This window comes from Canis lupus, chromosome 5 (assembly GCF_003254725.2).
Source record: "Canis lupus dingo isolate Sandy chromosome 5, ASM325472v2, whole genome shotgun sequence".
Taxonomy (NCBI): domain Eukaryota; kingdom Metazoa; phylum Chordata; class Mammalia; order Carnivora; family Canidae; genus Canis; species Canis lupus.
The window spans coordinates 20,857,251-20,883,639 of NC_064247.1; the positions used below are offsets into that span (position 1 = coordinate 20,857,251).

The 26,389-nt window shown below is 45.2% G+C and overlaps 1 protein-coding gene across 1 annotated transcript in view; it reads left to right on the forward strand.

The window, feature by feature from the left end:
* The first annotated feature begins 15,181 nt into the window (after nucleotides 1-15,181).
* Nucleotides 15,182-26,389, forward strand: part of PLET1 (placenta expressed transcript 1) — a 47,771-nt gene continuing 36,563 nt past the window's right edge. Inside the window, exon 1 of the transcript XR_007410687.1 lies at nucleotides 15,182-16,356. The gene's annotated coding sequence lies outside the window, so the exon portion shown is untranslated. The remainder of the gene's footprint in view (nucleotides 16,357-26,389) is intronic.

Sequence of the window (26,389 nt, forward strand, 5' to 3'; positions counted from 1 at the left end):
ATGGAGACAGAAAGAGCTGTCTTCTCCATCCCCTTCCTTCCTGCTCTGCATTCACAACCCTCTCCTCTCTTTCCCCTTTCTCCAGCCTCCTCCTCGCCTCCCATCCTCAGGAAAAGCAAGGTAGAGCAAGCCTACCAGGAAAGGGGGATGGGTAAGTACTGCTGCATGGGCCAGGTCGATCAATCGCAGACAGAGAAGGCGTATACCGACACGTTCCTGCTGCTGCATTCAGCTGCCCCTCCTGGCCGGCATTTCTGTGCAGCTGAAATAAATGATGAGGGAAGGACAATCACCCAATTGACAACCTGCCTGCTAGGTGCTCATACAGGAAGGCTTTCTTTTCTATTTCATCAATTCTTCTTTGGTACAAAATAAAAATCAATAACTCACTTCAAATTTACAACTTTCCCAATTTAGAAGTTCAACTCTTAAGCCTCCTTTAAATACGCTGTTCTAACTCGGGCCTCAGGTCTGGAGCACAGAATCCTTCCACATAGTCCATCAACAAGGTTGTGTCGGAGGAGGCCAGAGCTGCTGTCGCGGGAAAAGCATTTGTCTCTTTAGAATTTGTAGTCAAAGGGCCCAGCCTGCTCTGGCTCTGGGATCTCATTTCATTTCTGCTGTGCACTTCGTAGGCTGGTAGGTATGACAAATTGTCTTATCTTTGTCTAACCTTTGTTGGACCCATGCTGGCTTCGGGGTTTAACTTTAATATATGGCTTCAGTTTAATAGCAAAGTGGTTCTCTTAAAATGTCAGATTGTAAACTGCTGAGTCATTCACCAAGGAAGAAGCTGGTCCTGAGTAGAAATTAGAATCACCGGGGCACACAGAGTAATACCACATATCTTCAGTCTAAATAGAGGGAGACGGAACATAAGTTCAGATCAAATTTAGAAGGTAGCTCTGAGCTCCAAAGGGACTGTTTGCTCTGAAACACAAGAATGAATCAGATAGAAAGGTAGAAACATCATTGAAATATCATTATTCCTAAAAGCAAACCTGGTGTGTGGACCTGGCATTCAACATTTTATGTACTTAATAGTTGACTAAGGTATACTAAATGAGATAAGACTTTGAAAACAAGCAAACAGACTTAGAGGTGTAAGAAGTGATCTGGTCCTGCCCATGTGCCTAGAAGACTCTTTTATTTTTGCTTTGTAATTGTACCATCTTCACATTTGTAGGCAAATTAAACTCCCCAGCAATAATTGTTTCAGGCGGGATCATTACCAAATCCCCAAACCAGTGGGCAAGAGATGAGAAACAGGATTATTTAAAGAATCTCCTCCCACAAAATACTTATTAATCAAAAAGGTAAAAATAGTAACCTCACAGTAGAGAAACCTGTCAGTCGCTACCTGGCACGAGAGATCACAGTTAATGTCACAGGAGAACAGAGAGAGGTCATGTGCCTTCTGCAGGATGCTCTTAGAAGGACACATCACATTCAGGTTTTGGGGTTTTTTTGCCAGAAATGCATAACCTGTATCTAAACCACAAGGAGACCTCATATAAGCCCAAATTAAGAACATTCTAGAAGATAACTAGCAAATACTTTTTAATAGTGAAAAGGTCATGAAAGACAAATTAAAAGATGGATAAAGGGGCCCTTTTCTGCAAAGCCCCTTTCCCCAGTCCCAGAAAAAAAGAAAAAAAAAAAAAAGAATTTCAGTACCTGCTGAAAACTTAATAGTTTTCAAAATATATGAAACCAGCTATATAAACAATGAAGTGTATGTCATGGGTTTCTCTTTTCCTGTAACTGTGTAAAATCTGAAAATTTTTCATCAAGATGGACAACGTGAGCTTTGAAGCTAGAAGAGCCAGTGTGAAGTAAGGTGGAGTGGCTCCTTGTTTTCCCACAGAGCAAAACAAGGCTGGCCAACACAGCCGCTCAGACACCAGGGACTTTGGCAGGGTTTCTCTTGGCTCCATCTCCTCCCACATAAAAAGGATCCATCTTAGTGCTGATGCTGAGAGATATGGAAGGGTACAAACAGAGCATCACCGTTCTCCTGCAGAGCGGGGCTTGGCAATGCCACGGCTATACTGGGGGCATCTCAGGCCACTGGGCTGCAGCTCACCTGGCTGGAAGCGACAGCTCCCAGAGCAGCTACTCCTACTTTCTCTAGCCTCAGGGCACCTGGTGGCTCAATCTGATCAAGCATTTGACTCTTGATTTCAGTTCAGGTCATGATTTCAAGGTTGTGGGATCCCAGCCCAGACTCCTCATTCAGCAGAGAGTCTGCTGGAGATCCTCTCCCTCTGCCCTTCCCACAACCCCGTCCCTGCTCAAATAAATGAATAAATGAATGAATGAATCTTTAAAATAAATAAATAAAATCGCCGGCCCCGGTCTTCACACCTCCTCTAGGGTTTCCTCACCCTGCTGAGCAAAGCCTGGGATGGTGAGGGTCCCCAACAAGGGAGAGACTAGCCCCACACTCATGTTACCACCACAGTCATGTCATTTGGGACTTTGAGCTAGCTCCCTGCAGCAACTCCAATCCAACCCCACTTTCTCATCAGTGTGCTCCCCACTACTGCTGTATTAAAGGCAGGATTTACATTTTACCTCGACGCCCTGGAGCCACATGTGGCAAAGGCAGAGATCTGTGGCAGGTGGGTGCCTGGGCCTGGCAGGAGACAAGGAGACTGGGGGACTTGGGTCCTACCAAGCTCTTTCATGGAGACTAGGCTGGGAGCCCCCATTCCACACTCAGCCATGAAAAGATCTCATTCATTCCCTATCCACTGTACTCACACCTGCTGCTGCTAGCTCATTTTCAATCTACTAGAGCACAAAAAAAGTCGCTTTTCACTCTTGAGGAGGGCATCGAGTCTACAGCTCCTCTAGACCTTGCATTGCCTGCTTCACAAGGCAGGGGACAGGCAGGCAGCATTTGGTAATGTCTGCCCATCAAAGTCACTTTCTGACTGGCCATTTTATCTCTGAACCCCTGCTCCTATCCCAGCCTGCCCTGCGAGGGCAATTGGAGAGTGGGAGGCTGCTTCCCAGCCCTCTGGGTGCTGTTCTCCCTCATTCCCAAACAGGTAAGACAACGAGTATTCATGGAGCCCCTCCTGTCGTCAAATAAGCCACACCTATCAAAAGCAATCTACAAGAATCTTCAATGTCAGACAAGTCAGAACTGTCATCTGTGAATCCTTGGCTGAGTCACTAACCCTTCCTGATTTCAATCACCTCATTTGTACCTAGAGAAGATGATATGTACCTTATAAGGTTGTTCTGAGGCTCAAACAAGAGGATGTCTACAAAACACCTAGTGCAAGGTATTGCACACACTAGACAATAAATGTTAAGTCCCAACCTCTTTAATAATATAATCATTGTTAATTGAGCATAGCAGTCTCTGGTGTGGGCACTTCACCTACACCGTCTCATGTAATCTCTTCATAAACCCATGAGGTAGCATTCTTCATTCCCTTACAGGTCAAGTAACTTGCTCAAGGTCATACAGGCAGGAAGTGGCAGAGCCAAGACTCAATCCTTCTGATCCTAAACACCAGGCTTTCTGGTCTTCACAGCATGGGCGCCCCCTACTTTGTCATACATCAGGACTGAGCTGACATCAACAAACAGGGCAACTGGGAGGCACCAGATCTCAGAACCAGAAGCAAGGACAGGAAGGCAGCCCAGTCCAGGATGCACAGCAGCAGACCCTGTGGTGGGAGGGAAGGAGTTGTACAGCTCCAAGTACAACCAAACTGATGGTGTCTCATACCAGCTGGGTTAGGGAGCCTTGGGGGGCAGGAGTAGCAAGTCCATCTGGCTGCCTGAGCCCTGCTGTGGAGCCTGGGCAGATGCACTCAGAGCACCACACAGTTGGTATGAAGGACTTACGCTGGCTGGGCTACCTTGCTATTCAAAGTGTGATCTGGGACCAGCAGCATCACCGGGAGCTTGTTAGAAATGCAGAACCTCAGGCTTTCTTAAACCTCCTGAATCAGAGGTTTAACAATATTCACAGGTGTTTATTATGTGCATTAAAGTCTGAGAAGCATGGGATCAGAATGTGGCTGGTCTTCACCCACTAAATTGGGGAAAACATATAGCAGTGGTTCTCAAACTTGGCTGGACATTGGTTCACTCTGGAGCTTCTAAAAATCCCAAAGCCAGGGCCAATTCCAGATCACTTAAATCAGATTCTGTGAGGGCAGGATGCAGCTATATCATTGTTCTAAAACTCCTCAGGTAGGCATGAGAATGTGCTTGTTTGGTTTTTTGTTTTTGTTTTCATCTTTTTAGAGAAAGAGAACACAAGCAGGGAGGGGCAGAGGGAGAAGGAGAGAGAGAATCTCAAGCAGGCTCCACACTCAACACAGAGCCCAGTGTAGGGCTCCATCTCATGACCCTGAGATCATGACCTGAGCCAAAATCAAGAGTCAAACACTTAACCTATTGAACCAACCAGGCTCCCCGAGAATGTGCTTATTAAGAGGAAGAAATTTGGAGTCAGGTTCAAATTCTGACTCCATTTACTAACCATGTCACCTCAGGCTCACATCACTGAGCTCCAGAGCCCTCAACCGTATAGCAGTGACAATAACAGTATCTAGCCTACAGGGCTGCTTGTAAGGATGCGTGACCTAAAAATCATGAATGACCTTGCAAGCTGTAAAGTGCTATAATATTGGTACCTATGCTTTTGCTTTTCGTGTCACATTCCCTCTGCAGCATAAACCCAAGCAAAGGAAGCGAGGCCTCATTTCTTTAGGTTTTGTCATTTAATTTAACCCCAATTCAGCCTCACAAAGTCCCTGGAAGGCACAGAGAGAAAAAATTGTCCTTTCTTAGTGTTTACTGAGCCCTCTGCCTACCCTGGTCCCTGTCTTCTTTGTGACACCCCACAGTATGTGCACTTTGAAGGAAGAGGAGAAAGAGCAGCAGTCAGATGCTGTCAGATGAATTGCTGAACTGCTCTAAGATCTCACCTCTCCTCCTGAGGTCATGCTATAAATTTCAATTAACCATTGGAATATTGTTGGAAAGTTATGAATAGTCCATATAAGGTCAATTAATAAAGAATGCCTTATAGTTACAGATATTTGATCATATTTAAAGCATTTGATAAATTATAAAGTATTATTACCCTTATTCAAAAAAATTTTTAAATGAGATTTGGCTCCACTGATAAGATTGCCCAAAGTCTTGAAGTTTTATGTAAAACATGGTATTCAAGACTAACACCCAGAACTTCTCTTAGCTCAGTATTCTCCTACGCTGCTAACTGCAGCTGAATTCCACTGAAAGTGTCCATGAGATACACTACTTTTTCACTTCTACCTCCACGGAAAAAGCAATAGTGGCAGGCGTGCTGTGTCCTGTTGTGACTGGTCCTGATTTCACACCAAAGAGAGAGTTTAGTTTCCAAATAGAGTCACTGCTAGAAAGAAAGTTTGCAAAATGTGGATTTCATGTTAAAGAGTCATTCTGATTGGAGGGAAGTGGGAACAATGCCAGGGAAAATGTAATGGGAGACAGCTGGAGGTGCAGGTGTGCAGCCTTATAAATTACTCACAACTCTTCACAGGAGCCCTGAGACCCACAGCTCAATGGAGAGACTGGTGCTCCATTCCACCCAAGAAACTCAAGGGCCAAAGAAGAGGATCATGGCTGAGAATTCCACTTCCCCTCAGAACAGGACCTAATGGGCTTTATTCCAAACGCCAAAAGTGGTAGACACCTTTAGGGAATCTGCCCTGATCACAAAGAGCTTCTCTTTCTGGGAACTGTCTCCCACCCTCAGGTGAAGCCAGTAGTCATGCTTATAACTTTATGTACATATGGGCTTGTCTTCATAGACCCAACCACTGTTGACTGAACCAATGTGGTCACATGACTCAGGTCAGGCTTATCAAAGTCTCTCTTTCCCTGGAGTCTGGCAGGCTCCAGGGAGAAGCACCCATCCATCTGACCTCAGTTACCTGAGTGGGGAAGAGGAAAACTCAGAAACTATAAAGCATCCATGTCATTCCATGCATATGGAGAAGCAAACTCACAGGTACATCCTGAACAGTACTTTGTTTACAATTAATGTTTCTTTTGGAGGAAAGCAGAAGAAGAGAGTGAATGATTGGCCTGGGATCCTAACAGCTTCAAGAGTTCCTCATCCCAGCTCTTAAATGGCCCAACTGTGCTTAGATTCTGTAAGATCCTCCTGCATCCCAATGTACTCTATTCTTTTCTTTCTGCTTTCTCCCCCACCATCCCACAATTGGCTGTAGTTGGTTTCTGTTATTAACAGCCAAAAGAACTTTGAATAAGACCCCAGGTCAGACAAATAACCCACCCTTTGATGACTGTTTGATGTGGCTACATGCTACCAAAGAAGTTCACCCCCTGCCTCCTCCAAAGGCCCATATGACAGAATTTAGAAAAGTATCTGAAGATAACTTGGGACCCAGTGAATGCTTCATGAAGTGCTGTAAGACAAACAGAACATGACAGATGAGTAAACTGAACTAATCTATAGACCTAATTTTAAAAAATAAAATCCGGTCCACTTAGAGTTTAAAATGGCATCCGGCTAGACACTCCTGATGAAGTATCTCTAAACTTCTCCCTAAATTACTTATGATACAGAAAAAAAAACACAAAGTTCACAACACTGAAGAGGAAGAATAATCAACAATCTGTTACCAGAATTAGAAGGAATTTCTATTAGCTAAATAAAGATAATGAAGCTGAGCTGCATTGAGACAAACGAGAGCCTCATCCACCTGAAAAATGATAAGATTTTGCACTCTCCTACTTTCCACCCCCAGTCAGAGACCCAAGACCAAAGCAAACAAAAATCTGGCTCTTTACTCTGGGTGCTACTTTGGGAATGCGCCAGAGAACTACTGCATCTTCCCAATATACTCACATCTTTCACAGAATTCAATTCCTGGGAAGGCATGGAGCAGGAAGTAGAAGAGAACTAGCAAAGGCACCATCTTATTTTGGAAGGTAATTTTTCTACATATGATGCTTTGTAGGCAGGATAAAGGCAATATGTGCTGGCGAGTAAGATTTTTACATACTCTACCAGTTCTGAATGTTATGGGCAGAAGTAGGAGGAGATCCCACATTGGTTCAGGAGGGCTACACAAGATGAATCCCAACCATTCTTCAAACTACAGAGGTGCTATGTACCTCAACTGCCTCTACAGCTACAGACCTAAAAAATAGGGTAGTGAGCAAAGCCAAGGACAATTTGCACTTCTTCTCTGTTAGCAAGCACCAAGTCTCCATAGAGCTCTCTACTTGCTTAAAGGTAGGTGAAGGGAGTGAGGGGGAGGGAGGACCCTCCTGGGGCCTACAGAAAAACAATACCACATTCAAGAAAGAGAGTATCACCCAGAAGATCAAGAGAAAGAGCACACCTCTGAAGATGATTTGCTTTAGGAACCAGAAGAAAATTGTAGGAAATTGGCTTCTATAATATGAAAACATAATGTGGCCCTATGAAGTTGAAACTGAAAATCCTATGGAAAACAAGCTGAAATAAATGGAGATAAGTTTAAAAGACTGCCACCACAGATTACATCTTAGGTTCTTATGAAAATGTAATGGCAGGGGAAGGGTCCTTTGCTTACACTAAGCCTAATTGTGATCCTTTCAAAATAAACAACGGGAACTTTTAGAACACAAGAAACAGCAGTTAGTTAAAATTTTAAGAGTGGAGTTTTTAAAATAGTTCACCTAAAACAATATTAAGCACTATTCCATTATTATCCATCCAAGTTTCAGCCCCTTGCTTGTGAGATTTCTTCTCTTTTATCAAATATCTCAGCAAATCAGAACACCACACACCCACAGGAAAGACTGTATTCTGAAATGTTTTTTTGGCAGAAATGATGGGAGTGTTAAAATCCGATAATAACTTCATTACCTCATTTGAGATAGTTTCATTGTCAAAGTTGCTCTTCTTTTTACAGCAGCAGTAAATAATTAAGAAGGCACCATTTGGAGCAGTTCTTATAGAAATCTTTTAGAAAAGATACTTGGTGATTTCAGAATATGTGTTATCACAATAACTTCAGCTGCTGTATAAACACACTCAATATTTGTATACTGGATGCAATATAATAAAAGTTGATCTGTCACTTACAAAACAGCCCAAGGCAAATGTTCCCAGTTTTTAAGAGCAGCTCTCTACTCCTGGGCAGCCGAGCTAACAAAAGTTCTGCTGTCTTCATCATGTAGCCTCCAAGGTTACATGGTCCTTCATCCTTGTTACCTCCTGGCACTCAGCTGGAGTGGGGGTTGGGGGAAGCATGGGCAAGAGCTTATTGAACGTTCTTATAGGGAAGTCCTATAAATTACACACATCACTTGGGTTTCCATTCTATTGACTAGAACTCAGTTGCATGGTAAAAATCATGGGGCCTCAAGTCTATAAAGGAGAATTTGACCAATGGTCTCCCATGAACAGATGGAAAGGAAGTTGCTTTTGGCTTTCAAAAAAATTTCTAGGAAAATAAAAGTATTAAATAATAATTAAATGCCATATATAAAGCAATAAATGAGTGGAACTCACACGGCAGAAAGTCAAATAAGTATTACGTATAGCAGACTTGAGAAAAGCTTTCAAAATGCAGAGAAAGAACAAAGAATTAAACTACCCTGTTTCATTGATTCTAAGACATCCTTTTTGCCACATGTTAACACTTTGGAAATCATGTTACGTCTTATAATCAGTGGCATTGTACAATCTTTTGGATCAGGGAGCTGGCATGGCAAGGTTGGCAAGTACTGGCCATGGGCAAACTTGGTCTCAGCTGTTCATGTTGTAAGCACTTTAATTGAGTTATGTACATTGTTGTGATTACATGTGAGTTTAACTGCCATTTGAAATGTCTTTTAAAAGATTACATTATGATTTGGCATTGAAACAAGAAGTTATTGTGTATGCAGAAAGGCATGGGATTAAAGCAGCAGGAGGTAATTCGATATTACTGAAGCAAATATCTGCTATTGGAGCAATGACTACAACTTTTTTTTCTTTTTTTTAAGAAAAACCAAGTACTTACAGGACCTAAGAAATAGGAAACTTCCCTTGAAGTACGAATTCTGTGATGTTTTGTAACTGAGATGCATGCAAAATGGACTGCCTGTCACATGCCAAGCAATGCAATTGAAGGCAGGAGAAACTGCCAAATTTCCCAAAATAGATGAAACATTTCAAAACAGGAAAGGGCCTTGTGTGATCAATTTACCAATTTCACAAGATTATAATTATAGCACTATGTCACAGTTTAATTGGCAGCATTTTTTCCCTCTGTTGTACGTAAAATAATAGTGCTTCTTACAGTCAGTACTACCTTAGATTTAAAAAAACACACAGATATTTAAAAAGAAAATGATAGCTATGGAAGACCAAGAATAGAGATTCAGCCTAAGAATTATATTGCCAAAGAAAAATCCAGAACAGTCAAAAGAGAAGCAATCATCAAAGATATAATTAAAGAAAACTTTCCAAACAAGGATAGGAAGAGTGGGACCCGGTAGGAATGTAGTGGGTTCACCAGGTTCCAGGTAAAAGTAACCAAGAGACACTCATACCTAGAAATACCCTGACAAGCTTTTAAGTTACAAACAAATAAAAAGCATGTTTTCCCATATACATCCAGACAAAAAATATATATATATTTTTTGAATATATGAATATATATATATTCATTCCTATATATATATAGGAATGAAATCATGCTGATCTTGGTCTTCTCTTCTACAATGATAGAGCAATGTCTACCATTCTGACATGAAGAAGATTTAGACTCAATAGTTCTCCTCACAGGAAAATTTTAGTTTTTGAGAGGAGACAACAAAAAGACGTTCATAAGAGCTCAAAATGGCTGCCACTCACATAGCCTTCTTTAAATCACTTTAAAATATATTCCAACTGCACAAGTGACGAATTAAAATTAGGAGCTCAGAATTGGGAAAATCAGAATATAAAAGGACTAGCAGTGAGCAGTGAAACCAATTAAACATAGAGATGGGTTTAAAATAATTGTTTAAATGCGGTTACAAGACTATGTGTCAAAAATACTCTGAAACCAGGGGACATCCAAAACCAAAAAATATTTAATAATAACCCAGATCCCAAGCCCATATTTAACTAATAAACTTTCAGGTAGGAAGGGGGAACAGAGGGAAATAAAAATATACAAAAGTCTTCCTCCTATACAGTTGTGAGCCCCAAAATACCATTTTATTCTTGACTAAACAATCAGAGAAATATTGATTGGTGTTCACATACATTTTTAGAAACACATTACATAGGAGAGTAGACTTAAAAAAAGACAAATAAAACTTCACCCCTGCCTCCAGATATTTGGTTTGAAGACCCCTAGACAACACACAGGGTGAATTTTACTTTTTTATAAAAATAAACAAATGTTAAATTCCTTGAAGAAGCCTGTGGAGAACCAGGCTTCAAAGGATATGTGTATCTTACTGCCTACTGATATTTTCTATTTCTTCTGGTAAAAGATTCCTAAAGTCTGGGGTGAAAAGATGCAGAATTCTGCATCAAGGTGGTGCCCTCTATATGTGATGTCAGTGTTCCCACCCCACCCCCCCTCATCAGTGTAAGATGGGAAGTCCTCAGGCTGGACGGCCTTGTTCAACAGAGTTGCTGGTGGCACCCAGAAGATGCACACACTCAACCAGGGGGAAGCTCCCCAAGGTACTATTGTTACACAGCCTATAGGCCTGAAGACAATACCTACACCAAGTGTTTTCCACCCATTATCTAATTTGATACAACAACCATCCATAGGCACCATTTTGTTGATATTACAGATGAGAACACCGAGGCTTGTTTTTCCAGAACTGAAAGATTGTTTTCCAGAATTACACAGTCAATAAGGGGGTGGGAAGGAGGGATCTCCAAGCCAGATTTCTGGCTTAAAAGTTCATTATGCCATACCACACCGTTTCCCTAATTCAAAGAGAGAAGGTGGAAGGAAAGGGAGGAGAGAGACGAATTTCATAATGTATCAAAGTATTAGCACAAGTGCTTTCTCTTTTACAAAATAATAATAATAACAATAATGCAATTCACTGTATTAATCACACTGTGAACCTCATTAATCCTCTCTAAAACATCCACAAAGTGGATATGGGGCTGCTTTGTCTCCAACATAAATGGTTCTGAGAGATCCCAGCGCCTGCCCTGGTCTCTTGAGGCTTGAGTAGCAAGTACCACTGAGCCTTCAGTCTCTTTGTTTCTTGAGTATTCTGAGCTAACCCTTCTCTTGCCAGGAAAGAAGAGATATTAAGTCACTGATTTACCCTAAAGAGTTCGAAGTCTAATGCACTGCTCCTTCCCCATTATTGAGGAGAACAATACTTAAGAGAATGCACCTGTAATAGCGAAATTTTAGACACCAGCAAGGGAGTGATTTTCAAACCCTCCACCCCGTATCACCACTGCCACCGAAGAAGAAGAAGAAGGAGGAGGAGGAGGAGGAGGAGAGGAGGGGAGGAGAGGAGAGGGAGGAGAGGAGGAGGAGGAAGAGGGAGGAGGAGGGAGGAGGAGGGAGGAGGAGGCGGAGGAGAAGAATTCTTCACATCACACCACATTGAGACCATGGTTCCCCATCTGTGTACCGAGGGTCTTGGCTCATCCATGTCCATGTTCCCTAACACAACCTCTTGTTCCCCCACAAATCATGTGAAGAGACCAAGCAAGGGCATAACAAGCACTGAGGCCGCCGCTTCCTTGACTCCTCTCCCGGGTCCCTGAGCTGCGGTGTCCCGGAGCCACCTGTGACTCCCCGAACCACCCCGCACGTCCCCGAACGCCCCGCGCGTCCCCGAACCCCCCGCGCGTCCCCAACCCCCGCGCGTCCCCGAAACCCCGCGCGTCCCCAACCCCCGCGCGTCCCCGAGCCCCCCGCGCGTCCCCAACCCCCGCGCGTCCCCGAACCCCCCGCGCGTCCCCAACCCCCGCGCGTCCCCGAACCCCCCGCGCGTCCCCGAGCCCCCCGCGCGTCCCCCAACCCCCGCGCGTCCCCCAACCCCCCGCGCGTCCCCGAACCCCCGCGCGTCCCCGAACCCCCCGCGCGTCCCCAACCCCCGCGCGTCCCCGAACCCCCCGCGCGTCCCCGAACCCCCCGCGTCCCCGAAGCCCCCGCGCGTCCCGAACCCCCCGCGCGTCCCCAACCCCCGCGCGTCCGGTCCCGGCTGGAAGGCTCCGTGCTGGCGGCGGCAGCGGGCGGGCAGCTGCTGCCACCTCTCGGCGGCCCCTCTCCCAGCCGCACCCAGTCGCCCCCCACCCTAACCTCCCACCCCGCACCCAAACCCTCTCTGGCGTCTCCGGTCAGGTGGGCGCTCGAGCGGAGGAGGTGCGTGATCAGTGGGCCTGGGAGGGCGAGGACATTCCCCACAGGGACTTCCTACGGACGGAGCGGCTTCCTCTCGGGGTCACTGATGCTGCGCGCCCCCGGGGGGGGGGCGGGGGGGGATGTGGGGATGAGTGCTGCCAGCGTCCACCTCGCCTAGGATTCTGCGGGGAACATGCCTGCACCCCTTCCCCACCAGATCAGGAAAGACCAAACAGTTGGCCGAGGCCACAGCCCGGCCCCCAGGTACACCGGATAACAACCAGGACCCCCAAATCTGAGCTATCCTGGCTGCCTGAACGAAAGCGGACTATTGCACAGGTTTTTAAACTCAGACTCTGTCAGACACACCGAATTAGAATATCCAGGGCTGAGGACAGTAAACTATTATTTTGCAGAGTTCCCTAGGTGATCCTAATGGTCCTGCAGGCCGGGCGCCCACGGAGTTAGAAAACCTACAGGATCTTTTCCCGCTGCCTGCAGACACACAGTCACACACTCCTGAGTCTGTACAAAGACAAACACCTCCTATCAGGCCAAGGGCTTAAAATGAGAAAGACTTCCCTAAGCGTGCAGCCCTAGTCCAGGGGTGGGTTTCCAACCTTCTCAGTTCATCCTGCCCTTCGTGGCTCAGTAAGTATTTTTACTGTCCCCCGGGGCCAGAAGAAACACCGAAGGGTCTGTTCATTAAGTAATTAGGCCCAAACAATGCAATAAATATTTATGTCTTAATAACTGAATAGCCACTAGAAAAAATAATACATATAAATTGAGGGGGAACGATATTTTTATCGCATTCTTAACCACCTACTTACTAATGGGATGTATGTGCTAATTGGGCACTGCACAGCACCTCAGACCTTGGGATCAGATTAGACACTGCCACACTTATTTCTGAGTCTACATTGATATTCCCATGGTGCTTGCTTTTTATCACAGCAATCACTAAAAAGCCAGCTTCGTGAAGATACGGTGTCATCCAAAAGCAGGTAAGGCAATCTGATGGTGAAACTGCAAACCATCCTGACTAGTTAATAGTTTACATAAAGTCCAACAGATGTCAGCTGTCGCCTTAAACATTTACTCTACCCCATGGAGTTCCTGTGAATTCACTCCAGGGCCCCGGGCCACCTGGGCACAGTTTGGAAGCATGCAAGGACTTAGCCCCAGCTCACCAGCTCATCTCATACCACATTCCTCAGGGTACATGACACTCTGCTACAAGGACCTCCTGTCTTCCCTGCATGCACCAGGCACCCTCCCTCCTCAGCACATATCCTTGCTGTTTTCTCTGCCTGGAATGCTCTTTCCCAGGTCCTGGCAAAAGGCAAACTCCTTCTTAGCCTTCATATCTTGTTTTAAATATCACCCATTCCTGAAGCCTTCTCAGGCCTCCCACCAAATCCCTCTCTGCTTTACCAGCCTGTTTCCTTGTCTTTGTAGCTCTTATCACTATCTGAAATTATCCTGTTTATTTATTGGTTTGCTTCCTTATTTTCTAGCTTCCTTATCAGAATACACTGAGTTTTATGAAAGCAGGGAATGCTGTTCATTACTGTTTCCCCAGAACCAAGAAAAATGCTTAGCAATAAGCAATCAATAATTGTTTAATGAATGAATGCAGCCACTGTACCCAGCCCAGAGATTAAGATTTGAAGAACGTGCTTTAGATGTGCTATCCTTTGATCCTCTCAACAGCTGTTTTAAAAAAAATTGATGTGATTCACCCCATTTTGTGGATGAGGAAATCAAAATTCAGAGAAGTAGGGGCACCTGCGTGGCTTGGTGGTTTAGCGTCTGCCTTCAGCTCAGGTAATGATCCTGGAGTCTTGGGATCAAGTCTCACATCAGGCTCCCCAGAGGGAGCCTGCTTCTCCCTCTATGTCTCTGCCTCTCTTTATATGTCTCTTGAATAACTAAATAAAACCTTTAAAAAAATTTTCAGAGAAATGAAGCATTCAAGGCTGCACAGCTGAAGCGGCAGAGCTAAGATTCAAATTCAGGTCTAGCTGTCTCCAAGGTTGCTTTTCATAAAACCATACTACATCCCATGGACTTCCCATTATCTGCCGAAAAGCAGAGACCAGCAGCAAAGGAAGGAAATGGACCCTCGGGGCTAGTCCCCAGAGTGCTGGAAAGACAAACTGGCCTAAGCTGGAATTCACTCTCTAGAGGCTCCAGCTCCCCCACCCCCAGTTGAGACCAGCAGAGATGTCCCTCCCTCTTATTCCTCTGGCTGGTGGCTGACACAGCGAGGCCTCTTGCAGCCTTATGTCTTGGCCCGACCCATGTTCTGCTGTAAACTTAACGACACGTGTAGCTGCTGGCTGCCTCTCACTGCCAAGTGCCTGTTGGTCACCCTGACAGGTAGGTAGCTCACATGCTGCCACAAGCAAGGATTTGATGAGCACCCATGTGCTCTCTGCACTGTGATGGGTACTGAGGGGCCCACGTTTTGGACAGTCCCTGAGTGAGGCAAGGACTATCAGGACACATTCATCTGCAGTCGCAGGAATTTTAGTTCCCCGTGAGCGCGGGAAGGAACTGGAAGGGGATACATGGCTCATACAGGGGGCAGTTGGACACCCAGTGTGAGACCCTCGCATGAAGGAGAGGCGATTGAACTTGGTCGTACAGTCCAAAGACTGCTGTTTGTCGTTTCCCTTCCTTCGTATGGCTTCCTTCTACCGCATTAGTATTAAGCGGAGTGGTGCAGGCAGGAAGACAATTTGCCTTTCCTCTCCTCACCTTTACACTCCCCTTTGCCTGGCCTTGCTGACGCCTACTTACTCATTTAGACTCACTTCCCTTGGTTCCTCCAGGAAGCCCTTCCTGGTTCTCATTGAGCTAATTACCTCTCCTCTGTACTCAGACTGCCCCACGTATACAACTGGGGCTCCCCACACTGCATTTAACTGCATGTATGTGGGTGTGTCCCCCTGCCAGCCAGACTGGGGGCTGTTCTGAGGTGGGAGCTGTGATTGAGTCACGATTGTGTCCCCAGCCCCTAGCACCGTGCCTGCCTCACAGTAAGAGGTCAGTGAATATTTGTGATGAATGAGATACTGAATCCCCTGCCCATGTGTTCTGACTTGTGGTTGGGAAGATGCAACACCCCAGTGCCCGTCTCTATGCTGCCAGTCTCCAGAGGGTCTTGGGAAAGACCTAGAGGTCATTTAGGCCAGTACCTGGGCACTTGACTCCTGAGGCCCCTGCTCTGGAAGGGGGGCCTGCTAAAAACACAAACACCAAGAGGATGACACCCTGGGAAAGGCTTGGCCACAGGCTACTGTCATTTCTTAAGCCTGACTGCTTAAAACACTCTTCGTGACTCTACTTCATTATCTTCTACTCTGTGCAGAGCCTCCCGAGTCTGCATCAGGTCCCCATTATTGCACCCTCTGGGGCTTGTGACACCACTTCCGTAGGCAACGGCAACCCCAGGCACCCTTACAGCAAAAATAGCTTGCCAGAAAAACCATTGGAAAAGCAATTAACGTGGACTGCAACGTGGAGGAACAAAGGACATGGCTTTGAATAGCGAAGTTTCCAATTGCCCGCCCCAGGGATGCCAACAACAGAGACCACGGCTTCAGGATTTACTCATCAGGCTCTGCCCCTGATGCTTTATCTCAGGAGAGCAGAGCACCCCCTTTTCATCATGAGCCGGAAGCTTGTCTGGGCGGGGCCCTACAGAGACCTCCCAAAGCCAGTGATGAGAAGAAAAGGCAGCAGCAGCTCAGGAGAAAGGCAGACAGGTCATCCCACTGCCCACAGAGAAATGGTGCCTTGTCTGTAGCAGAGCCCGGAGAGGCCAGAGAGAAAAAGAAACACTGGAAGCATGAGGAGACCAACTGTCTGTCCGTGGGCAAGGTCATGGGGAGAAATGAGAGAGACACAGAGACACAGAGAGAACAAGCAGGGAGGAAGAGACAGAGACTGAGTAACAGAAGTGGAGAACTTACAGAAGAATGAACTCTACAATTCACAAGAGGTATGAGGGCGGGGGCGGGGGGTGCAGGTTATGAAAATACAACCAGAATGTTCTAGACCTCCTCACCAGTAACTATAAAGCCAGGTCATATTTATTTTCAATCCCCAAACTGTGACCACCTGAGGCTTAGGTTCTAAGCCCCCACCAACCAACCTGCCGCCACGTCCTGCAGGGGTCTCTGAAAGGGGCCAGGACTTGGGAACAGGCCCCTGAAGTGTATGACCTTCCACTCTGGCCTCCACCATGGGGCCTATGAAATCCTTGCTCTGCAAGGCACAACGTGTCCCCCCTCCCCCACCCCCGACCAGGGCCACCACCACAACTACCACTCTGGCCACCAGGGAAAGGGTCCTGCTCAGACACTTCCTTCTCAGTCCTTACTATGGCATCCACCCTTCTCCAATACCACACAGCATGCCTGAGACCAGCTACCTTTACCATGAGTTTCCCAGAGGACTAGGGGAACAGAGGGAACCTCCATAGGCCCCAGTGCAGCCAAAAGCCCCTCATCCACCTGCCTCCTATGTCATGCCCACCCACTGTCATGGTCAGGTACCTCTCATCTCCCACCACCAGAAATGTGGCATTCACCTCCAAGATCTGGGCTGTCAGAGGTGGTACCTGACTACCTCCCATAACCAATATCTGCCCTGGATTGCCCCTTCCCACACCGCTTCCCTTCCAGAGGACACCCCTTCCACTATGCTATTGTCTAGATGGGCTCAAACAAAAACACCTCATAAAATATGATGGCACATTTCCCAAGGCCTGGCTGATTCTGTTCTTAAATAACTTCGTGTGGAGCACATTAGAAGCTCAGCTCAGGTAAGCTTAAAAGCTCAGTCCAGGGATCCCTGGGTGGCGCAGCAGTTTGGTGCCTGCCTTTGGCCCTGGGCGCGATCCTGGAGACCCGGGATCGAATCCCACGTCGGGCTCCCGGTGCATGGAGCCTGCTTCTCCCTCTGCCTGTGTCTCTGCCTCTCTCTCTCTCTCTCTCTCTCTGTGACTATCCTAAATAAATAAATAAAAATATTTAAAAAAAAAAAAAAAAAAGCTCAGTCCAGATTTTTCTTCTCTTTCTTTTTTTTAAACTTTATTTAAATTCAATTAATTAACATATAATGTATTACTGGTTTCAGAGTAGAGTTCAGTAATTCATCAGTCTTATATAAAACCCAGTGCTCATTACATCGTGTGCCCGCCTTAATGTCCATCACTCAGTTACTCTATCTGCCCAAACCCCTCCCCTCCAGTGAACCTCCGTTTGTTTCCTATGCTTAAGAGTCTCTTCTGGTTTGTCTCCCTGTCTGATTTTGTCTTGTTTTATTTTTTCCACTCTTCCCCTATGATCCTCTGTTTTGTTTCTTAAATTCCTCATATGAGTGAGATCATATGATAATTGTCTTTCTCTGATTGACTTTTTTTGCTCAGCATAATATCCTCTAGTTCCATTCACATCGTTGCAAATGGCAAGATTTCTTCTTTGGGGGATGGCTGAGTAGTAGTTGTAGTAGTAGTAGTATATATAGTATATATATATATATATTAGTAGTGTGTGTATATATATATATATATATCTCACATCTTCTTTATCTTTTCATCTGTCAGTGGACATCTGGGCTCCTTCCATAGTTTGTCTATTGTGGACATGGCTGCTATAAACATTGGGGTACAAGTGCCCCTTCTAATCACTATGTTTGTATCTTTGGGGTAAATACCCAGTAGTGCAATTTCTGGGTCTTAAGGTAGGTCTATTTTCAGCTTTTTTGAGGATCCTCCATACTGTTTTCCAGAGTGGCTGTACCAGCTTGCCTTCCCACCAACAGTGTAAGAGAATTCCTCTTTCTCCACATCCTTCCAGTATCTGTCATTTCCTGACTTGTTGATTTTAGCCATTCCGACTGGTTATGAGGTGGTATCTCACTGTGATTTTGAGTTGTATTCCCTTTGGAGAAATGTCTGTTCATGTCTTCTGCCCATTTCTTGATTGGATTATTTGTTCTTTGGGTGTTAAGTGTGGTAAGTTCTTTATAGATTTTGGATACTAGCCCTTTACCTGACGTTATTTGCAAATATCTTCTCCCATTCTGTCGGTTGTCTTTTGGTGGTGTCAATTGTTTCCTTTGTTGTGCAAAAGCTTTTTATCTTGATGAAGTCCCAGTAGTTCATTTTTGCTTTTGTTTCCCTTGCCTTTGGAGACGTGTCTAGCAAGAAGTTGCTGTGGCCAAGAAGTTGCTGCAGCCAACAGGTTGCTGCCTATGTTGATGGATTCCTGTCCCATGTTTAGGCCTTTCATCCATTTTGAGTCTATTTTTATGTATGGTGTACTGAAATGGTCTAGTTTCATTCTTCTGCATGTGGCTGTCCAATTTTCCCAACACCATCTGTTGAAAAGACTATCTTTTTCCATGGGATATTCTTTCCTGCTTTGTCAAAGATTAGTTGACCATAGAGTTGAGGATCCATTTCTGGGTTCTCTATTCTGTTCCATTGATCTATGTATCTGTTTTTGTGCCAGTTCCATACTGTCTTGATGATTACAGCTTCGTAATACAGCTTGAAGTCTGGAATTGTGATGCCACCAGCTTTGGTTTTCTTTTTCAACATTCCTTTGGCTATTAGGGGTCTTTTCTGGTTCCATACAAATTTTAAGATTATTTGTTCCAATTCTATGAAATAAATTGATGGTATTTTGATAGGGATTGCATTGAATGTATAGATTGCTTTAGGTAGAATAAACATTTTAAAAATATTTGTTCTTCCAATCCATGAGCATGGGACTTTTTTCTATTTCTTTGTGTCTTCCTCAATTTCTTTCATGAGTGTTCTATAGTTTTCTGAGTACAGATTTTTTGTGTCTTTGGTTAGATTTATTCCTAGGCAGATTATATTTTGGGGTGCAATTGTAAATGGGATTGACTCCTTAACTTCTCTTTCTTGTATCTCATTGTTAGTGTATAGAAATGCAATTGATTTTTGTGCATTGATTTTGTATCCTGCCACTTTGCTGAATTCCTGTATGAGTTCTAGCAATTTGGGGGGTGGAGTCTTTTGGGTTTTCCACATAGAGTATCATGTCATCTGCAAAGAGGGAGAGTTTGACTTCTTCTTTGCTGATTCAGATGCCTTTTATTTCTTTTTCTGTTGTGTGATTGCTGAGGCTAGGACTTCTAGTACTACGTTGAACAGGAGTAGAGATAGTGGACATCCCTGCTGTGTTCCTGACCTTAGGGGAAAAGCTCTGTTTTTCCCCATTGAGAAAGATATTCTCTGTGGGCTTTTCATATATGGCTTTTATGAATATTGAGGTCTGTTCTCTCTATCCCTACACTGTGGATAGTTTTAATCAAGAAAGGATGCTGTACTTTGTCAAATGCTTTTTCAGTATCTGTTGAGAGGATCATATGGTTCTTGTCCTTTCTTTTATTAAGTAGGGTATCACATTGATTGATTGATTGATTGATTGATTGATTGATTTGTGGATGTTGAACCACCCTTGCTGCCAAGGAGTAAGTCCCACTTGGTCGTGGTAAATAATCCTTTTGATGTACTGCTGGATCCTACTGGCTAGTATTTTGGTGAGAATTTTTGCATCCATGTTTATCAGGGATATTGGTCTATAATTCTCCTGTTAGGTAGGTCTTTGTCTGGTTTTGAGTCAAGGCCTCATAGGAAGAGTTTAGAAGTTTTCCTTCCATTTCTATTTTTTGAGACAGCTTCAGAAAAATAGGCATTAATTCTTCTCTAAATGTTTGGTAGAATTCCTCTGGGAAGCCATCCAACCCCAACTCTTGTTTGTTGGGAAGTTTTTAATGACTGCTTCAATTTCTTTGCTGGTCATGGGTCTGTTCAGACTTTTTCTATTTCTTCCTGTTTCAGTTTTGGTAGTTTCTGTGTTTCTAGGAATGCATCCATTTCTTCCAGATTGCCTAATTTGTTGGCATATAGTTGATCATAATATGTTCTTATAATTGTTTGTATTTCTCCAATGTTGGTTGTGATCTTTCCTCTTTCATTCAAGATTTTATTTACTTGGGTCCTTTCTCCCTTCTTTTTGATAAGTCTGGGCCAAGGGGTTTTCAATCTTATTAATTCTTTCAAAGGACCAGCTCTTAGTTTCCTTGATCTGTTCTACTGTCCTTACTTCTCTTTCAATAAGGGTTAAAATTTGGGGGTCCAATTCCACCAAAGTTCCCCTTCACTTGGAGATGCTAGTGGATTCTCTCCTTGTAACTATCAATTGAAAGTCTGTACTCTCGTGCCTCATGAGAATCTGCATGGTCTGGCTCTGCTCTTCTCTCTAGCCTACCTCTATCTACTACTTTGTCACACTCAGTCCTCCCCATGCCCCATCCATCACCGAGCCTTTGCACAGCTATGTCTTCTGCCTTGTGTGTCCTACTCATCTTCAAAACTCAGGCATTGCTGCCTCTGGGGAATGTTCCCTGATGGAAAACATCTAACCTAGAACCTCCCTGCCATGTGCTTCCACTTCTATACCCTCCTGACTCATTGGAGGCCCTCAAAAATGTTTCTTGACTGGAAGAATGGTTGCAAAGGGCACCAGGAATAAATTCCCTTGAGGACTGCTGTGGAGACACTCATTGGTCACCAGAATCTGCCTTCTCCTTCCATAGGAATAGATTTATAGCTGGGCACTGGCTCCCAAGAAGAGACTACATTTCCTGATGCCCTTGCTTCCATGGGACTAAATTCTCACCACTGGAAAATGAACAAAAGTGACACATGTCCCTTAAAAGACCCTCCACATGCTCCTCCATGTTCTTTCTAGAACCCAGAAGAGGCCACATCCCAGCTTCAGTCAGCAGAGCTGACTAATGCCCTGGGGTAATGCCACGTTCCCAAATGCCCTGATGGGAAAAAAAGAGCCCATTTACTCATCACAGACTATTAAATGAGAGAGAAATAAATCCTGATATTCTTCAAGCCACTTGTATTCCTGGGTGTTTTTCTTACAATGGCTTTGCCTTTCACCATAATGAATAACAAGAGCAGGCAATTTCCTGGCATGAGTCACACCTGGTTTCAGCTCACAATAGTGACAATGCCCTCTGAGGACCAACCTCATATAATGTGGTGGTTAGGTTTGGGTACTGAGACTCCTGATGAAAAATTAAGTGCCTCCCAGCATCACCTAGGCTAAGAGATAAGTATGGCCTCTCTTTTCTTGCAACAGGCCATCTACCTCTTTCCTGCTTCATTTTGTCCTTCGCCCCTTTCCCTGCCCCTTCAAGGCACACAGCAGAGGATCCAATAAGAACCAACACACACTAACCAGCTGAGCAGTCTGAGCAAGTATTTGGCTTCTCAGGTCCATTTTTCTCTCCTCTGTGATGAAGGACTGGACTTTACTGGTGCTTCTCAACCCTGGCCACTCACTAGAATCTTCCTGGGAGCCTTTAAAAACTGAGATGAAGGGATCCCTGGGCGGCTCAGCAGTTTAGTGCCTGCCTTTGGCCCAGGGTGTGATCCTGGGGTCCCGGGATTGAGTCCCACGTCAGGCTCCCTGCATGGAGCCTGCTTCTCCCTCTGCCTGTGTCTTTGCCTCTCTCTCTCAAATAAATAAATAAATAAATAAATACATAAATAAAATCTTTAAAAATAAAAAATAAAAACTGAGATGAAGAGTTCTGTGCCAGGCCAATTAAAACCAAAGTTCTGTGGAATAGAGAACCTCCAACTTGGAAGTCAATCCAGTTTTCAGATTGACTTCATAACACCCTAGAGCCATGTTGTTCTGGTCGCAATCCAGCCCAGCACAGCCTTCAGTGGGCTCCGTGTCTTGTTGATGACCCAGCACCTAGGATAGTAGTAGGTATCACACACAGGTGCTTGTTATTCTTTCTGAGGTTACCGTCATTTTGGATAAAATTCTATATTTCTTGTACTTGATTTCAGAATATGTGAGTAGAACTTTTCCCAAAGAGGAAGAGAAAACTAAATTCAGTTGCATTTTACTCCTATGGGGTCTCTGAACAGAAAGACCTGACGTTTTCCAATCATTCAGACCTGGGTTTAAATCTGGCTCTGCCCCTCCCCCATTGCGTGGCTTGGGCTAGTGATTTATTGGCCCCACCTCCAACCAACATGGCCACTTTGACTACAAAGTGAAGAGCATCTCCTGGAGTAGTACAAATATACAACTTGCAGCAGCCCTGGCTGAATCTGTGAGCCCAGTTTCCTTAGCTGTAAAATAGGAATAATGATAGCCACAACACAGATATGGTGCAAAACTATGAACAATGATTTAACACAGCATACAGGAAGTGCTCAATAAATGTTCATTTTCTCCTACTTTTCCCCAAAAAGTTTTCTATAACCCCAAATCTATGTATCTGTGTTCCCTGAGTGATGGAGGCCCCTATTCCATAACCATGTGAGATCCTTGCCAGGGTACCTGTAGACACAGGCCAAGATGCACATCATGCTCACTGTGGCCACAGCAAGGCAGCCACTAACAGGAGAGTGAGTTTTGCACTGCACAACTCCCAAGGACCCCTTCTTCCCTGTGCTCCTCATGGTGTTGACTGGTTACTACAATAGCTTTCTGGAAGATGTCAGTGAAGTATCCTGAGAAAGCGATACCCTTCCTAAATTTGAACAAACTTGCTCTATTAACCAGCAGCAGAGTACCATCCCCATTCCCTGTCTCCTTGCCCCATTGTGACATCTCCCTTCATTGACCAGCCAATCAACCCACCCACATGGTACATCGTCATTATGCCTGCCTCAGAGACACACAAGCCATTCATTGTGCTCCTCTGCAACGCTGGTCACACAATGAGAATGGAAAACAGAGCAGGACAAATGGAGAGATGAATCCCATCAAGTGATATCCTGAAATTTCCATCCTGTGGGAGCTCCTAGCCCCCCTGCAAAGTAGACCAAATCACTCAGTTCCCAGACCAAGGCTTCACAGCAGCCACAAGTGAGTTTCCAAATGGGATGGCCCTATGATGTGCCATGATCTTGCCCTTCTAAAGGAAACTTCCTCAGCCCCTGCTACAAAGGCATCCCCAGCCAGTTCTGCTGTACCACATCCTCCCCTGCCCAGCTGATTGCAAAGGGCCATCCTCCCCTGCTCAGCTGATTGCAAAGTGGGCTGGCCAGAGATCTTTGATGTGCCCAAGCACCAAAAAAGGCAGGTGGTGGCATCAATTAGAGTTCTATCTCAGGAAACAGAACTGAGAAATGCCAAGAAAATAAGTTAGTTGTTGGTACATGCTAAGATTGAAATACCATGAGGTGGAGAGAGTGGAAAGATGCAAGGAGGACCACAATGAGTTCAGGGTAAACCACAGCTCTGAATAAGCAGAAGCTATGATGCAGAGGAAAGAAACAGGGGGACTCAGGGCAAGGTCAGCAGCAAAGAGAGAGTGAGAGAAGGGAGGCCACCATCCTGCAGACAACCAGGGCAAAAGCCAGACTCCTGCTCCAGTGTGACCTTCCAACCAGATCACAGGCTCTAAGGACATCGGCTCCCCCTGCTCCCCCTCTGTCCTTTCAAATTCCTCCCCAATTTCCTGCCAATTGGTGTGGAGGAGTCCGCTCACAACAACTAAAATAACTCAGCTAAGACACTTAGCAAGTAGAGACGGACAGAGAAAATCACGAAAGAGGCCCCTTAATAAGGAAGCTACCTGGAAGAAGTACAAGGGTTCTGGAGTTCCTGGGAATAACGCTAATTAACATATATATGTAGCCATTTGCAAATTTTGACTGGGAAAAATTATGAGAAACATGGAAATTGAAGGGGAGCTCTCTTTCACCAGTCACTACAGAATCCATTCATTTTAGTCACAAGGCCAGAGGGAGGGCTTTGTACTCTACAGCTCTCCCACCCATATGTTGGTAGATCTTTTAGAGCTGTAAGGAAATCCCCAAGAACAAAGGCGAGCAACGCATATTGAAATACACCTGTGGGGCCACTAGAGGGAGACGCTTCCTTATGAAACCTGTCCTGGCCAGCCACCTACCTGGGGGGATTCTTCACTGACTTCAGGATGCAGAAGAACCAGCTCTCTTTCTTCCTCTTTTGGGTGGCATCCTCTCAGGAGCCAATTGGTTTCTTTCCCTGCCTTGGTCAACAACAACAACAACAACAACAAAAGAATTAAAAGTGCTTCCCTACTTCAAGTCAGCTTTGGGGATCCCCCCACCCCATCCAGAAAGGACACTGGAGAAAACTGCTGCAGAGTGCTGCCTAGGGTGCCAGCTTCATAGGGAGCTGTGGGCCTGGGAAGCTGGAGAACAATGCATTCCTTCCTGAGCCAGGCTGCCCACTGTGCTATCCCCTCTATCTCCACTCACCAGCCACCAGCACAAGGCCTGTTTGGGGACCAGAGTTTCAGGAGGCCAAGAAGAAGCTACAGCACCTCTAGACCTAGTCATGAACATGTAGAAAGAGATAGAAAAAAAAAAAAAAAAATCCAAGAGCTTCGCCTTCCAAAGGAGCCTGCAAATCCAAAATTATAAAACACATGCAGAAATCAAATGCTAAGCGTAACAGCTAAAAACATCAAAAATCTGAAATAAATCAATCCACATGAAATCAGTTTTAGGAAGCAGAATAAAAGGCGTACATCAGTACGTTGAGGATGGTTGAGAAACAAATTAAGACATAATGCTGGCCACTGAAAAGGGCAAATGGCCAAGTAGCATCAGCAGCCGGGAAGACTCAGAGAGAGGAGCAGGAGGACGTGTGCAGGTCCCCATGGCCCTTTTCTCCTGTGGCAGCACACAAAGGTCTAGCACAGCCAGACATCAGACTCTAGGAGAGGAAGCCTGACTCTTAGACCAAGGGCCTTTGATGTTGACTAGGGAAGTATCACTCTCTTCCTGGAGCAATCAGAGGCTGGGGTGCCAGATCCTGGGCTGTATTCTCAGGGGGAGGTTGCACTAGCACTCCCCCATATGATACAGATGGAGGTGCAAGCCTGGCGCTTGCAGCTATACCACCTAGCCACCTTGTGGCAGGGACTTACGGTAGGGAAAGTGCCAGCTGTCCTCTCCTGGCAGGATGGGGGCGTGAGGGCACAGGGCTCATCCCCAGTCCTTGCTGTTGTCAGCACTGACTGGCATATGCACTGGGCCAGTTCCTGTGGATCCCTGCAGGAAGCCCGCCTGGAGGGATCAGACCTAGACACACCCACCTTTATCTCTCCATATCTATTTCAAACAAAAATAAAAACAAACCACCAAAAAAAAAAAAAGAAAGAAAGAAAAGAAAAGAAACCCAAACAGCCAGACATGAAGAACAATTTTTAATCATGGAAGTGAAAAACTTAACAATTACACTTAAAACTCAACAGTCCCTAAGAAACTGGGCACAGTCAGAGATGGAATGAGTGATTGAAAGAAGGCACTGTAGAATTCACCCAGAATGTAGCCAGAGAACAAAGAGATGGAAAATAGGAAAAATTAGTTAAGATGGTAGATGGACTTATAGACTTTAATAAACATGCAGTAGGAGCTTCAGAAGAGAATGAAGAAAATGGCGAGGAGGTGTTACCTTGTTCTTCTCTTTCTCTCACACCCCACATCCAATCCATCAGCAGATTCCGTTTTCTCGACCTTCAAATAATACTCTGAACCTGACACTTCTGCCTTCCCTGTCCCTACCACCACCATCCAAGCTGCCACTGCCTCTCGCCTTCTAACTGATCACTAGCTCCTTTGCAGCTTAGCCTCCATGCAAGAGCCAGTGTGATCATCCATAAAACATGAATCCGGTCATGCTGTTCCCTGCTCACAGTCCTCCTGTGGCTGCCAATCACTTTAGAGCAAAGTCCAAAGCACTATGTTCTACAAGCTCCTTCAGATCTGGCTGCAGCAAATGCGCCAATGCTGCTTCTCCTCCCCGCCTCCTCAATCAGTCTGTTCCATGCACTGACCTCTCTGCTGTTCTTCCAACACTGGGGACACTCTACCGCAGGGCATTTGCATTCACTTTTCCCTCTTCCTAGGGGAAGCATCCCCCAGATGATTGCATGGTTCATTTACTATCCTCATT